Here is a 17,271-nt window from a genome sequence, read left to right as displayed (position 1 = left end):
TATTTTACCATGACGTTTTCTATTTTTCAAAATGTTACATTTAACTTGTCACACACAAACGTTTATTTATTTGTTATATATCTTAAACTATCTTTCTAATGAATCAAAGTTATCAGTTGTTAGGAGACAAGAATTTATCCAGAAAATAAACCCTTTCATTCTTTTGGTCAAACTTAAGAAAAAGTTGTCTTTTTAGTATAAAATTATAATATCATAAATTATCAATGATTTAAGGTAATTCCATAAAAAAACTTATGGTGTTTGTTGAATGGATTAGGCTGTGACCCAGTAAAAAATCGGGTCAATTAAAAATATATTTTTGTCTATGATTCAAGTCAATCCTGGTTTATAAAAATATTGGTTGAGCTAGTAAAAAATCATATAAAATTTAAAGACAATTAAGTAACTTAATAAGTAGACCTGACAATGGAGCTGAGTTTGGACTGGATCAGTCTTGATCCAAACCCGTTACAGATTATAAAACCGATTATATTGAAACTTCGGAGTCGACTGCAATCGGCTTTGGATTAGGAACTGAACTGGGAAGTTGAAGTGGAACGTCTAACAGTCTAAGTGTCTAACTCCTCGACTCTTGTATGTGAAGATTGATGATTAATAAATGTATTATAAGTTTATAACTTATAATTTATAAATAATAAATTTATATTTCAAAATTAGACAGGGTGGGTCATAACCGGATCGGATCGATAGTGATTCATACTCGACCCTCTTAATAAAATTGTTAACGGGTATATGTCGTTAATGGATAAACGAATCATAAGATATGATCCAAACTCATTAATTTTACACGAGTTTAAAGTGGATTAGGGTCAAAGCTCATTCCATTATCATGTGACGTCTAATTAAAACTTAAACACATTGCGTACTCTTCTTACCCCATAATTTAGTATTGTACTTTAGGTTTAGTATTTGATGTTATTTGATTCATCTAGAACTTCTAGTTACGTTTTTTTTCAATTCTTAGTGAATTAAAAATGCATCTAATCATTACAATCCATTTCATTTTTTGAAAACGGAACTTCCCTAACGATGGTTTCCGGGTCAGCTTTCGCGTACCGACTAATCCTCCGCTGCAAACATGAGGCTTTGCCTCATACCCTGGAGTCACTACAGACGAACCTTCATGGCCACAAGGGCTGAGTAGCTAAAATTATTTCTTACCTCCACAAAATTAAAATCATTTTTCATTTAAACACACACACACACACAAACACACACACACACACACACACACACATATATATATATATATATATATATATATATATATATATATATATATATATATATATATATATATATATATATCCCTTATCCTATTCTAATAAAAGAATAAGTTTATTCTCTTTTTGTCATGTGTCATCTTATAAGGTCCCTTAATTAATGACATGCCATTTGTCAACCTATTGATTCTCCATTTCAAATTTCAAATTTCAAAATTTTCATTCTAATTACATTAAATTAATAACATTAGAATAAACATTAAAATAATATTAATACAAATTATAAGGTCACGTATTTATTTAAATCAACGATTATAATTTTATATAACTAAAAAATATCTCTTAATTAACAATTTAATTAAAATAATTGATTAATAATTGGGTTTAACTATAAATTTTTTTTTAGATTCCACACTATATTTTCTTCATTATGGAATTGCAAAAAACAAATGTAAGATTTTTTGGGTTAAAGCTTATTTAAGAAAATAAAACTTTCAATGATTAAATTGAGAAGAAAATTTTACTTGAATTGTTAAACCGTAAAAAAAATATTAAATATAGTGGATTTTATAGTATTTAAAGATTTATGTTGTTATTTTGTTTGTAAAAAAACAAATTCCAATAATTTCAATAATAAATAATTCTTTTGAAACTATATATATATATATATATATATATATATATATATATATATATATATATATATATATATATATATATATGGGAGGGGGGTGTAAATTTGATCATATGATTTAACTTCTTAAGTATTTTTTATAGTTGAACTATTCAATAAAAATGGCATAGCTAAACATTTTAAAAATTATCTTCCATGACCGAAACTCCAAAAGGATTTGTAACATAATAGTATTAGGAATTGATGGAAATATGACCCCCCAACTAACTTTAACTAGTGTCATACCCGTCCGGTGGAGAGGTTGACAAATGTATAAACAATATATTGATTTATCTTAACTTTATAGCATATTACTTTCATTACTTTCTATATTAGTTGTGTACATGACAAACCTACCCAATTATCTTTCTATCTCTTGAAATAACATCTATAATTGTATTGCATACATAAGATAAAATGAAGGACACAGTCAATTTAAGACTAAAAAACTAAAATATTACTCATTGTAGATCTGAAAGTCAACATTTTCAACATATTGGTTTAGATAAAACCACCCACAAGGACAAAGCTAGTAAGATCCTTTGGACAAACCTAGTCAAATCATTTGGCGTATGAGCAATAAAGATGGAAAGGTGAAGGAAGATTACTTGAATACGGTGAAATTGATTTAGCATACATGCTCTAACACAAATGGAGTGAGCTTGACACTTCAAGCTTAACCATTGATGAGAACTGGGTTCGTTTTTATTGGTAGGTTTCTATCAATAACTTCAATCTCTCAATTTCCAGTTTTTATCTTTTTAATATCTACTAATCTACCTATATGAATATAGGATTAATGTCATAAATGGATACAAAAATATTTGTTTTTATATAAACCATCATTGTTTTTAAAAATACAACCAGAAAGGTATTTTGTGAACAAAAAAGTTCCAGTACATATTTTGATGTTATTTTTTCAAAACAATGGTGATTTGTGAAACGTGTTTTTTTTGTTTGTCTAATTATATATTTAACAATCATTTCTAAATCTTCATTTTTTTTTATTCACTTTTTTTTGTTTTATTTTCTTACTTGACCATTGTACTTGAAAGTATAATGGTTAATAAGAAAAAAAAAACATATTTTTTAATATAAATTAAAAATGAAAGTATAATGCTATATTTGAAAGTATAATGCTTAAATAAGAAAATAACATAATTATTTTGTAAATAAGAATTAAAAATTAAAGTATGATGCTATATTTGAAAGTACAATGCTTAAATAAGAAAAAATTACATAATTTTTATTAAAAATAAGTACAATGCTATTATTTTCAAAGAAGAATTACCACTTTTCCCCAGCCACATTTATACATTTTTTAAAATATGACAATTGTTGAATGACCGTTATTCCCCCCCCCCCCCCCCCCCCAATACACACACACACATTTATACATTTGTTTAAAATATGATAATTGTCAAATGCCCATTATCCCCCCCCCCTTGTGATTTGTGAAATGTACTTAATTTTTTTTGTTTGTCTAATTATATATTTAACATTCATTTCTAAATCATTTTTTAATTTTTTGTTTTATTTTCTTTTTTAACCATTGTACTTTGAAAGTACAATGGTTTAATAAGAAAAAAACATTTTTTTAAAAAAATATGAGTGAAAAAAGAAAGTATGATGTTATATTTTAAAGTACAATACTTAAATAAGAAAATAACATATATTTTTTTTGAAAATAAGAATTAAAAAAATTAAAGTATGATGCTATATTTGAAAGTACAATGCTTAAATAAGAAAAATTACATATTTTTTATTAAAAATAAGTACAATGCTATTATTTTCAAAGACAAATTACCATTTTGCCCCCAGACCTATTTATAAATTTGTTTAAAATATTGAAAGTATGATGCTATATTTGAAAGTACAATGCTTAAATAAGAAAATAACATAATTGTTTTTAAAATAAGAATTAAAATTGTAAGTTACTATAAAGATAATGATAATGTACCTGGAGATTTTGATTTGTAGCGTTTAACTCATGTTCCAGCTAGGATATTTGTTATGTTCGAGCATAACACCTCTCTTATAAAAGAAAAGAGAATATTATAATAGAAAGATGAGAGATTAATGGGTTAGTGAAAAGGCAAAACTAACCTCCAAAACAATGGAGAACTCAAGCTCAAACTTTTGCATTATGAAACATACACTTTGTACTTTCTTCATATCGCATAATTTCAGAAATTAGCTTCTGTTATTCTGACACCTAGCAAAGTTCATTGCTATTTTTTAGTCTAACCAAAATAGAAAAATATGATCTTTTCTTGTGGTATTGACGTAACTATAATCATATAGGATGTTATAATAAGAAAATAACTCAAAGTGTGTTGCCATTTTTCTAATTTGCTTCAATTTTCCTAACTGAGCTGGTACAATTTTCAATCATTCGGTTTATTTTTTTGTCATAGATGGTTAAACGAAATAACATAATTTTATTATATTTTATAATGGCATGTTTAAGTTTACACTTTAGTCTTTGTATTTAAATAATACTAATTTAAAAATGTCATGATTCAATTAGACTTAAAGGTATCATATTGAACTAAAAACAAATCATTTTTAAGTTATCATTGTGTAATGTCATAAAGAGGTTTCATATGTCATCGACTCCTTATTCAGTTACAAATTTTAATCGTTATTATTAACTAACCATCATGTAACATCCGGATACTCAGGTATCCTATTTTGTTCTTTTATTTTTGGGGATTGTGAGGAGACTCGGCGAGTTGGCGTCTAAACTCGTCGAGTATGGTCGCGGATTCGTATGCGAGTTCATAGCTGGACTTGGCAAGTTCATGAGTGGACTCAGCGAGTTCATGCTGTTTAATGAAACCCTAATTTCCAGGGTTTGAGACCTATTTAAAGGCCCTTAGGGCCGTCATTTGCGGCCACCAACCCCCAGAGAGAAACCCTAAGAGATCTAGAGCGTTTGTGAGGAAGGAGAGGCTGAAGGAGGAGCGATTGTGGTGATTTCTGAGTTCTTAGAGATCATATTGAGGTATTTTGCTCGGACCTTCTTCAGTTTTGATGTTGATTCTTAGTGTTAGGGTTTTCTAACCCTTTTAGAGGATGAATAAGTGGAGCATTTGGTCCCTTCTAGAGTCTATGTTCTGGATCTGGGCCCAAAGAGGTCCAAAGACCTTAACCCTTGGAGCTTTATGAGTTATTTTGGGAGCCATGAGCTTAGGATGTCATTTTTGGGGCTAAATCACCAAGTTAGACCATTTAGATGATATATGAGTGTCAAGGTCTAAACTGTACGTGATTATCATGCTTGGGAAGGCCAGATCTATGAATGTATGGAACAGATCTGACCTCAGGAGGCCTATGGAGTTTGTGCATGACATGAACTCGCCGAGTCCGAAGAACAGACTCAGCGAGTAGGATGAGGGCTTCCCGTAAATCACTCAGTGAGTGGACTTGCCGAGTTGGGGAATAACTCGGTGAGTCAGGGAGAGTCAGGGGGACTGGAGTTCAAGGTGGAACTCGCCGAGTTGTTCTTGAGACTCGGCGAGTTGAGTCGGGGTGGCCCCGCGATTCATGCCAGTTGGAACTCGTCGAGTCAGGGGAAGTACTCGACGTGCCAAGAAAGGGACTAAGAGAGTCAGTGGACACGTGTAGACTCGTCGAGTCGCCCTAGTGCACTCGACGAGTCGGGTCATAGTTTGACCATGGACCTTGTTGAATTTTAGGGTTGACTACAGTTGTATTTATGAAAGTATTACTTTATGTGATTAAGCGGAGGCTAGATCACATTTCTTCCGAGTCAGATATTTACCGAGACACCGAGGTGAGTCTTCTCACTATACGTTACCTAGAGTGGTATTATGCGATGACCAGAGGGTCTTATGTGTTATGTATGAGATTATATGTTATGTGATATATGTATGTTGTATGATGATATAGACCGGACCGGAGGGTCCAACGAGCTATGACCGGACCAGAGGGTCCAACGAGCTACGGGGCTGGAGGGTCCCGCTGAGACACATCGACCGAAGGGTCTTATTATAGCCTCGAGTGGCGTATGTGTTGTATGCGGTATTTTGGGGAACTCACAAAGCAATTATGCTTACAGTTGTTGCGTTATGTGTTTCAGGTACCAGTAATGAGCACGGGAAGGCACCAGCATGATTCGTACACACACACACACATTGGAGTTTATATATATTCTGATCTTGGGGTTTTGTACTAATACAATGTTGATACAATGTTTTTAAAATTAATGTGAATGATATTTTATGGTTTTCAAAAGTGAAAAATTGTTTCAAATTTTTACGGTGTTACAACTTGGTATCAGAGCCTTGGTTTGAGGGATTCGGATGCACCTTCAGGCATATCTGAACTCAAACTGAGGATTTGAGGAAAAGTTTGATAATGAAGTAAAATTTTAGAAAAGAGTACAAAGAGTTTTGAGACAAACAGAGCAGAGCCGTGTGTACGATCAGCCAGCGCCCAAACAGTGAATCCCCAAAAGTACCCTTACATTATGTGTTATGAGATATGTTATGTTACATTATGCATGCTAGAGTAGGCTAGGTATACATATTAGGACTATAGTGGCCTGATTTGTGATGCCTTAGCCTAGGAGATTTCTGCTACTGAGACGCTTTGAGAGCGAGTAGATAGCAGTTAGGAGCTCATGAGAGTAGAGTACTCGTAATCCAGGATCCAAGGAGGAGGACTTGGAGTGAATGCTGATGCGGTGTGGTCAATAGTATTAGGCCCGTACTACTGAAGACACCGGATCAGTGGGCATTCCAAGTAAGAATCTTTTGCACAACGGAGGATGATTAGGGTTGCGTTATCGAGTATGAGTATGCTCGATCGGGTCTCTGATAATTATTGTTGTATTTCAGAGGCATCATGGTTGGGACTCGACACACACCTGAGAGCAGTGGTGTCAGCGACGAGGAGATCTGCCGATTGATTCACGAGGAGGTGGCTGCTGCCATCCGGGCTGAGATTCCTGAGATGTTTGGGGACATCAAGACCACATTGATCGAGACTTTTGATGAGCGGTATGCAGCGCTGACTGAGGCTGTTGCAGCTGCAGCTACTGTTGCTGTTGCTGCTGCTAGACCTCAGGGAGGTGACTCGTTGTTGTTTCGGGAGTTCAGAAACATGAAGCCACCAGAGTTCGACGGGACGCAGGACCCGATTGCCGCTATAAGATGGATCTCTGATATCGAGGGATGTTTCTATACGTGTTCTTGTCCAGAGCACTTGAGGGTTCGGTTCGCCCTGAACCAGCTCCGCTTGGGAGCAAAGGATTGGTGGAAGTTCGTGACGGCGAACTTCACTTTGGCTGAGATTTCTGAGGTGACCTGGGAGACGTTCACCGCTATGTTAAAAGAGGATTATGTTCCCCCGGTGGAAAGGGAACGGTTGATTCAGGAGTTCTTGACCCTCAAACAGAGTACTGATTCTGTGGCAATGATCACCAGGAAGTTTCATGAGAGGGCGATGTTTTGCCCTGAGCAGGTGTCATCTGAGCAGGCTCGTATGAGCCGTTATCTGAGTGTGCTGAGGAGAGACATTCAGGAGTTCGTGGCGAACTTGAATTAGTGGACATTTGCTGAGCTCCGGGCAAATGCTCGGAAGAGGGAGATTGAGTTGGAGACTCAGGCCAGGGAGGAAGCCGAGTCACAGAGGGCAGATCGGCGACCGGATCAGTCTCAGCTGGCAGCCAAGCGGGCTAGACCCGCTGATTCAAGATCTGGGGGTGCGAAGGGTCGCACTTGTGGGAAGTGCGGTAAGAGTCATGAGGGGTCTTGCAGGGCTGGAGTATGCTACAAGTGTGGGAAGGAGGGGCATATCACGAGGGATTGCCCCAAGGGGTTTTCGGTTTGCTTCCATTGCAACCAGACCGGCCATCGGAAGGCCGAGTGCCCTCAGCTTCTTCAGGGGTCAGCGCAGGGATCTGCGCCTGCTGCTAGGGCTACCGAGGTTCGGCCGGTGAAGGCCGAGGGCCCGAAGGCTCGTGGGAGAGCATTTCAGTTGACTGCAGAGGAGGTCCGCGCGGCGCCCGATGTTGTGGCTAGTATGTATTCTCTTTTCATCTTTTATTTGAGTTGAGTTTTTATGCTTATATGATGATGTGCGTAGGTACTTTTCTTGTGAGTTTTGTGTCTGCTTTGGTATTATTTGACTCGGGTGCGAGTCGGTCGTTCATTTCAGTAGCTTTTAGTCAGCACATTAGTATCCGTCGAGAGGCGTTGGATCGACCTCTGCAAGTTTCTATAGCTGATGAGCGAGTAGTGTATGCTTCAGATGTGATTCGAGGATGTGTTCTTGAGATCTTCGGTGTGGAGTTTCCGATAGATCTGGTTCCGATCGCGATGGGGGACGTGTGTGTTATAGTGGGTATGGATTTGTTGAGCCGTTATGGAGCTGTGATTGATTGCGAGCATCAATTGGTGACAATTCGAGACCCTAGTGGGGGAGTCCTTACGGTGTACGGCGAGGGTACATGTACAGGTTCAGCATTTTGCTCGGCCGCCAGAGCGAGACAGAGTCTACAGCAGGGCTGTAAGGGATTTGTGGCATATGTGATAGATGTGAGGGTCGATTCAGAGAGACCGAGGACAGTGGATGAGGTTCCGATAGTGCGTGAGTTTCCGGATGTGTTTCCAGAGGAGTTGTCGGGTGTGCCTCCGGAGAGGCAAGTAGAGTTCGGTATTGAATTGGTTCCGGGAGCTGCACCTATCGCCAAGGCACCTTATCGCCTTGCGCCTCCAGAGATGCAGGAGTTATCCTCGCAGCTCCAGGAGCTTTTGGGGAAGGGGTTTATTCGGCCGAGCAGTTCGCCATGGGGAGCGCCTATTCTTTTTGTCAAGAAGAAGGATGGTTCACACCGGATGTGCATTGATTACTGGGAGTTGAACAAGCTAACGGTCAAGAACCTTTACCCGTTGCCGAGGATCGACAATTTGTTCGATCAGTTGCAGGGAGCATCTTGGTTCTCCAAGATCGATTTGAGGTCTGGGTATCATCAGGTGAGGGTGCGAGAAGAGGACGTCCAGAAGACAGCATTCCGGACTCGTTATGGGCATTACGAGTTTGTGGTGATGCCTTTCGGACTCACCAACGCACCGGCGGTGTTCATGGATCTCATGAACAGAGTGTGCAGACTGATGTTGGATCGCTCAGTGATCGTGTTCATCGACGACATATTGGTGTATTCGAGATCCAGAGAGCAGCATGAGGAGCATTTGAGGGAGATCCTCGGAGTTCTGAGATCGGAGAGGCTTTATGCCAAGTTCTCCAAAAGTGAGTTATGGCTGCGAGAGGTTCAATTTTTGGGGCATCTCGTTAACCAGAATGGGATATTGGTCAATCCGGCCAAGATTGAGGCATTCATGAGGTGGGAGGTGTCGAGATCACCCACCGAGATCAGAAGCTTTCTGGTGTTGGCCGGCTATTATCAGAGATTTATTAAGGATTTCTCCAAGATCGTTGTGCCACTCACCAAGTTGACCCAGAAGGGTGCCGCGTTTTCTTGGGGTCCGGAGCAGCAGACCTTGTTCGAGACACTTCGCCAGAAATTATACGAGGCCCCAATATTAGCCCTTCCGGAAGGGATGGAGGATTTTGTGGTATATTGTGATGCATCGATATCCGGATTGGGAGCGGTGCTTATGCAGAGGGGGCATGTGATAGCGTATGCATCGAGGCAACTTAAGCCTCTTGAGTCGAGATATCCCGCTCATGATTTGGAACTGGGAGCGGTAGTGTTCGCCCTCAAGATCTGGCGACATTATCTGTATGGGGTTCGGTGTACGATATACACGGACCACAAGAGCTTGAAGTATTTGTTGGATCAGCCCAACCTGAATATGTGCCAGAGGAGGTGGTTGGACGTGGTCAAGGATTATGATTGTGAGATCCTGTACCACCCGGGTAAGGCTAATGTTGTAGCCGATGCACTGAGCCGAAGGGCGGAGGGCACCCCATTGCGGGATGTTTGTTTGAGATTGACAGTGATGACCCCGGTGTTGGATGCTATCCGTGGGGCCCAGGCTGAGGCTGTGAGGCCAGAAAGCCAGAAGAGAGAGCGAGTTGTTGGGCTGGTATCGGAATTCGTTACCGATAGCCAGGGGCTTATGACATTTCAGGGTCGGATATGGGTACCGTCCGTGGGCAGAACGCGTACCATTTTGATGGAAGCGGCTCATCGATCGAAGTTCTCGATCCATCCCGGGGCCACTAAGATGTATTTGGATCTGAAAAAAAAGGAATAATGGTGGCCGTATATGAAGAGAGATGTTGCATGGTTTGTAGAGAGATGCTTGACCTGTCGTAGGGTTAAGGCCGAGCACCAGCGTCCACATGGTAAGTTGCAGCCATTAGAGATTCCCGAGTGGAAATGGGAACAGATTACCATGGATTTCATCACCAAATTTCCAAGGATCGCGAGGGGTGTCGATGCAATTTGGGTGATTGTGGACAGGTTGCCAAAGAGTGCTCACTTCCTGGCCATCAGTGAGAGCTCTTCCGCGGAGAGGTTGGCAGAATTGTACGTGAGAGACGTGGTATCGCGGCATGGAGTGCCGATCTCGATTGTCTCAAATCGAGATGTACGTTTCATTTCCAGGTTCTGGAAGAAGTTTCATGAGGAATTGGGTACAAAGCTGCATTTTAGTACCGCATACCACCCACAGACTGACGGGCAGAGTGAGCGGACGATACAGACGCTCGAGGACATGCTCCGAGCATGTGTGTTGGATTTCGGCGGGCGTTGGGACATGTATTTGCCCTTGGCGGAGTTTTCTTATAACAACAACCACCATTCGAGCATTGGCATGCCGCCCTTTGAGCTGTTGTATGGGAGGAGATGTTGGGCCCCCATTTGTTGGAGAGAAGTAGGGCAGCGTCTGATGGGTAGTACCGAGATTGTGCTTCAGACGACAGAGCAGATCCAGCAGGTCAGACAGAGGTTGTTGACCGCTCAGAGTCGTCAGAAGAGTTATGCAGACAGACGCCGGTCTGAGCTTGAGTTTCAGGTCGGCGACTTCGTGCTCCTGAAGGTCTCTCCTTGGAAAGGAGTGATTCGCTTCAGGAAGAGGGGCAAGTTGGGTCCCCGATATATTGGTCCTTTCAGGGTGATCGCGAGGGTAAGCAGGGTAGCCTACCGTTTGGAGTTACCAGCAGAGTTGGGTCAGATTCATGACACTTTCCACATGTCACAGCTGCAAAAGTGTATAGCCGACGAGTCGGCAGTGGTGCCATTAGAAGATATTTAGGTGGATGCGAGCCTGAATTATGTTGAGAGACCGATAGCGATTAGGGATCGGAAGGTCAAGGTTTTGAGGAACAAGGTGGTGTCTTTGGTTCAGGTCCAACGACAGCATCAGAAAGGGTCAGAGTTGACTTGGGAACCAGAGCGTGAGATGCGGGAGCAACATCCATAGTTGTTTGCAGAATGAGACATCGAGGGTGAAGTCTGATTCTAGTGGGGGAGAATTGTAACATCCGGATACCCAGGTATCCTATTTTGTTCTTTTATTTTTGGGGATAGTGAGGAGACTCGGTGAGTTGGCGTCTAAACTCGCCGAGTATGGACGCGGATTCGTATGCGAGTTCACAGCTGGACTCGACGAGTTCATGAGTGGACTCGGCGAGTCCACGCTATTTAATGAAACCCTAATTTCCAGGGTTTGAGACCTATTTAAAGGCCCTTAGGGCCGTCATTTGTGGCCACCAACCCCCAGAGAGAAACCCTAAGAGATCTAGAGCGTTTGTGAGGAAGGAGAGGCTGAAGGAGGAGCGATTGTGGTGATTTCTGAGTTCTTAGAGATCATATTGAGGTATTTTGCTCGGACCTTCTTCAGTTTTGATGTTGATTCTTAGTGTTAGGGTTTTCTAACCCTTTTAGAGGATGAATAAGTGGAGCATTTGGTCCCTTCTAGAGTCTATGTTCTGGATCTGGGCCCAAAGAGGTCCAAAGACCTTAACCCTTGGAGCTTTATGAGTTATTTTGGGAGCCATGAGCTTAGGATGTCATTTTTGGGGCTAAATCACCAAGTTAGACCATTTAGATGATATATGAGTGTCAAGGTCTAAACTGTACGTGATTATCATGCTTGGGAAGGCCAGATCTATGAATGTATGGAACAGATCTGACCTCAGGAGGCCTATGGAGTTTGTGCATGACATGAACTCGCCGAGTCCGAAGAACAGACTCAGCGAGTAGGATGAGGGCTTCCCGTAAATCACTCAGTGAGTGGACTTGCCGAGTTGGGGAATAACTCGGTGAGTCAGGGAGAGTCAGGGGGACTGGAGTTCAAGGTGGAACTCGCCGAGTTGTTCTTGAGACTCGGCGAGTTGAGTCGGGGTGGCCCCGCGATTCATGCCAGTTGGAACTCGTCGAGTCAGGGGAAGTACTCGACGTGCCAAGAAAGGGACTAAGAGAGTCAGTGGACACGTGTAGACTCGTCGAGTCGCCCTAGTGCACTCGACGAGTCGGGTCATAGTTTGACCATGGACCTTGTTGAATTTTAGGGTTGACTACAGTTGTATTTATGAAAGTATTACTTTATGTGATTAAGCGGAGGCTAGATCACATTTCTTCCGAGTCAGATATTTACCGAGACACCGAGGTGAGTCTTCTCACTATACGTTACCTAGAGTGGTATTATACGATGACCAGAGGGTCTTATGTGTTATGTATGAGATTATGTGCTATGTGATATATGTATGTTGTATGATGATATAGACCGGACCGGAGGGTCCAACGAGCTATAACCGGACCAGAGGGTCCAACGAGCTACAGGGCTGGAGGGTCCCGCTGAGACACATCGACCGGAGGGTCGCATTATAGCCTCAAGTGGCGTATGTGTTGTATGCGGTATTTTGGGGAACTCACTAAGCAATTATGCTTACAGCTGTTGCGTTATGTGTTTTAGATACCAATGATGAGCGCGGGAAGGCGCCGACATGATTCGTACACACACACATTGGAGTTTATATATATTCTGATCTTGGGGTTTTGTAATAATACAATGTTGATACAATGTTTTTAAAATGAATGTGAATGATATTTTATGGTTTTCAAAAGTGAAAAATTATTTCAAATTTTTACGGTGTTACACATCATGTTAACTATTTTATTGAAATTTTTAAACAAAGTAAGTTATATTATTTTCTATTCTAAATCTTAAACTTACACAATCAGCCATTAAGAGATTATTTTTTATCCCTTTCTCCAACTTTATCATATTATGTCCTTTTTCTAGTCAATCAACATTTTAGATAATTTATTTATTTCATCAATTTTAGTAAATTTTTTAAAAATGAGAAACAATCATGTTGATACTTTGACTAAAAAGAAGGTAAATTGTCTAAACTTGATGAAATGTTGGATATACATAAAAGATACAGGTTACGAAATTGATCTAAATAATGATAAGTATACATAAATAAGCCATCAACTAATGTCTACCTTTAATAAACCAATTTTGATACTGATATTCAATGTTTTTAACATCATTGCTAGAATATTTTTTACATAAAAGTTAATATTTTTTTTAATGATGATTTTTAATTTTACATATACTTTTTAAATGGTGATGTTATTTATAATGTATAACGTGAGTACTATTTACTTTAATTTAATTTTAAAAAATTCTGTTAAATTTTGTTAGTTACACTTTTACTTTTGTAATAGTTTTTAATAGCAGATGTATTGTTCGGTAAGAATCATTTGTAGATAGAGGGGTGAAGTAGTCATTTAATATCATCTAAAAAGTATTTTTTTTGGTAAGAATAATTTGTAGATAGAGGGGAAAGTGGTCATTTGCTATCATCCAAAAAGTATTGTTTGGTAAGAATGGTTTGTAGATAGAGGGGTAAAGTGATCTGTTATTATCATCTAAAAAATTCATTCACTAAGAAAAACAAAAACAAAAACAAAAACAATTTTGTTCATTAAGTACTTTATCATGAAATTCATCATTTATGATTCACCCATACAACAATTTGTCCATATCACATAATAAGGAAAAAGATTAAGAAACATGCCCTTACCTTAGCAACAACTTGATGCTTGCTAATAACTCGTATTGCCAACATATTATTCTCAACATATTCAGCCACAATCTAGTTCCTGTTCCAATATTTACATGAAAAAGATATCAAAATTAACAAATGTCCAAAAGATGGGAGCTTTATCCTAAATATATAACCCACAAGAGAAAATACCTTTTTACCGCTGCAGCAAGCACCAACGTTGTGGCAAATGAGTTTGATTTTCAGACGAAGCACATAATTTGATCAATCAAACAAAAACAGTAAAAATGAAAACCGAATGTCAAATGTTACAAATAATCATATTAAAGATAGATGACTTTCGAAAGAAAAAGAAGATAATGTAAAGTGTTGGCTTCTTCTTTTTCAAAATTAATCAGATGAAAGAGAAAATGGTTAATTAACTAACCGCAAAACTACACCAAAACAATTATTTGAAAACTAACAAAAATATATTTCATTCAAAGAATACATTCATTTTAGTTTAAAACATGCATATACAAGTAACATTATATAAAATATATATGCTAAATTTAATCAATATAATACATTTCAGAATATATCTTACAATCTCACATCCCAATGGTAATAACAACATACTTATCTCGATCATGTGCAATATTTACTGCTATTATTGTTAAAAATGACAAGTTTGTTGACATTGTTGTTAAAAATGATAAGGCCTGAGATCCAAAAACAGTAATGAACTTTTCAGTCCCAACAAAAAATAGGAATCATCGTTGACATGTTAGACTCAAAGTAGCAGTGTACTTTTAAATAATAAGGTAGAATTAACAGCAGTTGATTAAAGTACAATTTGTTAGTAAGATTTAACTTTAAAACTCAAAGTTTTAATAAGCAAAAATGTAAATACAATGGTATTAAAAAAAGTCTGAAAGTACATTGCTATTACGGAAAAGAGAACCAAGAAAGTGCAGGATATATCTGAGGATGGGCATTAGGTAAGCCCATCTGAAATTTTAAGCATACATATATGTTCCAAGGGAGAAGGTAATCAATCATGGTGTATCATCTGTATCTAATTTCTTATATCGAGAGTATTTTGGTCTTTTAATAAAAGAAAAAAAAAAGAATAGGAGTTGGTTGGTACCTGACAAGTGAAGACATCCAAATCTATCTATTTGGAGTCTGTTTGTTCAACACATATGTTCCCAAATCACCAAACTTCACAATTAAAACTTGGTTCTTTAAATTAAATTCCATAAACAAAATTTTATCAATAATAACCGATCAACAGATTAAAGAAAATTAATTTATCATCATAAGTCATGACTAACCCCATAGTCGTTGTCAAAACCATCAATATTAATAGAATCACCATATTCCTGTTACGTTAAAAAGGTTGATCTTCCCTATTAAACAGATGCTTATAAAAAAATAAATTTTAAATCAATGGTTTAAAATGTGGTAGTTTCATGAACTAAATATCACTTTTTTTCCCTAGTACTACTCCATCTAGACTAGAATTATATTAAGCAAGATGTAGGATTACAATTACATTAAGAAGTTCAAAATTGTTTTTTGTTACTATATAATTTCAACACCACACAAGAACTTGAAACTCAATATCCAAAATCAGAAAAAAGGTTTTAGACCTGGTAATCATAATCATGTTCTAAAAGTGCACCTAGATAAGAAGATGAAGAAATCAAACCTCCTAAATATAACTTCAAAAAGAGAGAAGGCCATGGTGGTCCAACAACATGACATAGAGAGAGACAGACAGACAGAGAGAACGAGAGAGAGAGAGAGAGAGAGAGAGAGAGAGATGGAGAAAGATAAATAAAGAGAGTGTTACCCGTTGTTTATGAAATCAATCCATGAGGATTCAGAGAAGAAGACTGAGGGTCAAACTTGATACCACAAATCAAACGCCTACAAGAACTTGGGGAAAAAACACTGTCAAGAGAATGAATAGGAAAACACTGAGAGAAAGAAAACAATATGTATCTGGATCTAGGGACTGAAGTGAACACTGATGTCGATTATTTCAACACTCTCATAATCAGAATGACATGTCGATTTTGATACATCTGATTGTGGATTGACTTTTCCTTCAACATCTTCAAATTTCTACATGAAAATTATATAGAACACAATTAAATACATATGAAATCGAAAATAGAAACATAAATGAACATTAACTTCAATTATACAACGAAATTGAATATGCAATGAAGTACAAATCAAAGGAATCAATTAAAGAAACGCATTGAAACATTGAAAAAATTAAGCAAGAGTCAATAATTTTACCTTAGGTGAACAAATTTCAAACGAATTGGAATCCATAACATCAATCAAATGAAGCAATTCTTTTTACCAAGTGAAAGATAGAAACATTAAACATCGAAGGATCATTATATAGGCCGATTTGTACGACGTGCTTGGAGCAGTTAGTGAATAAGAAGCATGGAAGCAACATGGGGAGAGGAAGGAGGAGGGTCGTCGGAAACCGATTGCTAGAACTGCACAGCAACCGTAAATAATGAGTTTAAATGGTTGAGATTAAAAGTTTCAAGAGTTTGAACGGCTGTGATATGGACGACGGTTTTCCACTCACCGTCATCCATAGTATAAAGAATTTGATAGATAAAAGTGCGATATGGTATTATGTATTAAAGATGTCGAAGGCCAAATAGAATGTTATGTATTCGATTATGTTGATCATGCTTTAGTATATTTAGATGAATCAGAATTTGGTAGCGTTCGGTCCAAGAAGATGACAAAATCTCTTCGATAATATAGTAGTCATCTTGTATAATTGGTTATTGTTTACACTCCGTAAACTTAAAGTTAGCTGGATGTCATGATTGTGAAACCCTTTGATGTCAATAACTATGTAATTTTATGTGTTCTAGCTTCTCGTTAGTTTTCTAATAACATCTGATTATCAATCAATTATTTAATTAGACGATTTTTAATCAAAAATACAAAGTTGTATTTTTTTATGTATCATTTTCTCGTAAAAGTAAGGACGCGATAATCCACAACTCATGTTTCTTGACATAAACATTATATTTCTTGTTCCGAAAATATGATTTATTTTTCTATGTTGTTCAAAACACATTGATGGAAACAATATGACATTATAATTTTATATTATTTTTCATAAAAAAATAATAATAATATGTATGGTTTCATGCCATGTGCCTCTTTTCGTTTGTTTTGTTTAACCACAACGCCATGTGATGTGTTCATCATGTAATGCATTTTTATCTTCTAGTCGAAATATATAAAAATATGTGACTAATAGCGTAATAGCAATACAATATATGGTTTATCAATATTTTTGTTAACGAG

General features: G+C 37.7%; 1 long non-coding RNA gene across 5 annotated transcripts; it reads right to left on the bottom strand.

Annotated features, from left to right (window-relative positions):
- Positions 1–2,267: 2,267 nt before the first annotated feature.
- On the bottom strand, positions 2,268–16,647 carry LOC145075812 (uncharacterized). 5 transcript variants are annotated; one of them, XR_013692519.1, is made up of 7 exons: positions 16,532–16,647; positions 16,225–16,436; positions 14,125–16,044; positions 13,951–14,029; positions 4,024–4,132; positions 3,878–3,951; positions 2,268–2,697 (listed from the first exon to the last, which is right to left on the bottom strand). It is a non-coding gene; the product is annotated as an uncharacterized LOC145075812 (long non-coding RNA). The 5 variants fall into 5 exon arrangements; XR_013692521.1 differs by having other exon boundaries at positions 14,125–15,135; positions 15,249–16,044; positions 16,225–16,640; XR_013692520.1 differs by having other exon boundaries at positions 14,125–15,296; positions 15,770–16,044; positions 16,225–16,640.
- Between the last annotated feature and the right edge of the window lie 624 nt (positions 16,648–17,271).

This window comes from Lactuca serriola, chromosome 9 (genome assembly GCF_051521515.1).
Source record: "Lactuca serriola cultivar US96UC23 chromosome 9, Lser_US96UC23_V15, whole genome shotgun sequence".
In the NCBI taxonomy this organism is placed as follows: Eukaryota; Viridiplantae; Streptophyta; class Magnoliopsida; order Asterales; family Asteraceae; genus Lactuca; species Lactuca serriola.
The sequence above is the reverse complement of the archived record's forward strand: the minus strand, read 5'-3'. Positions and strand labels throughout refer to the sequence as shown.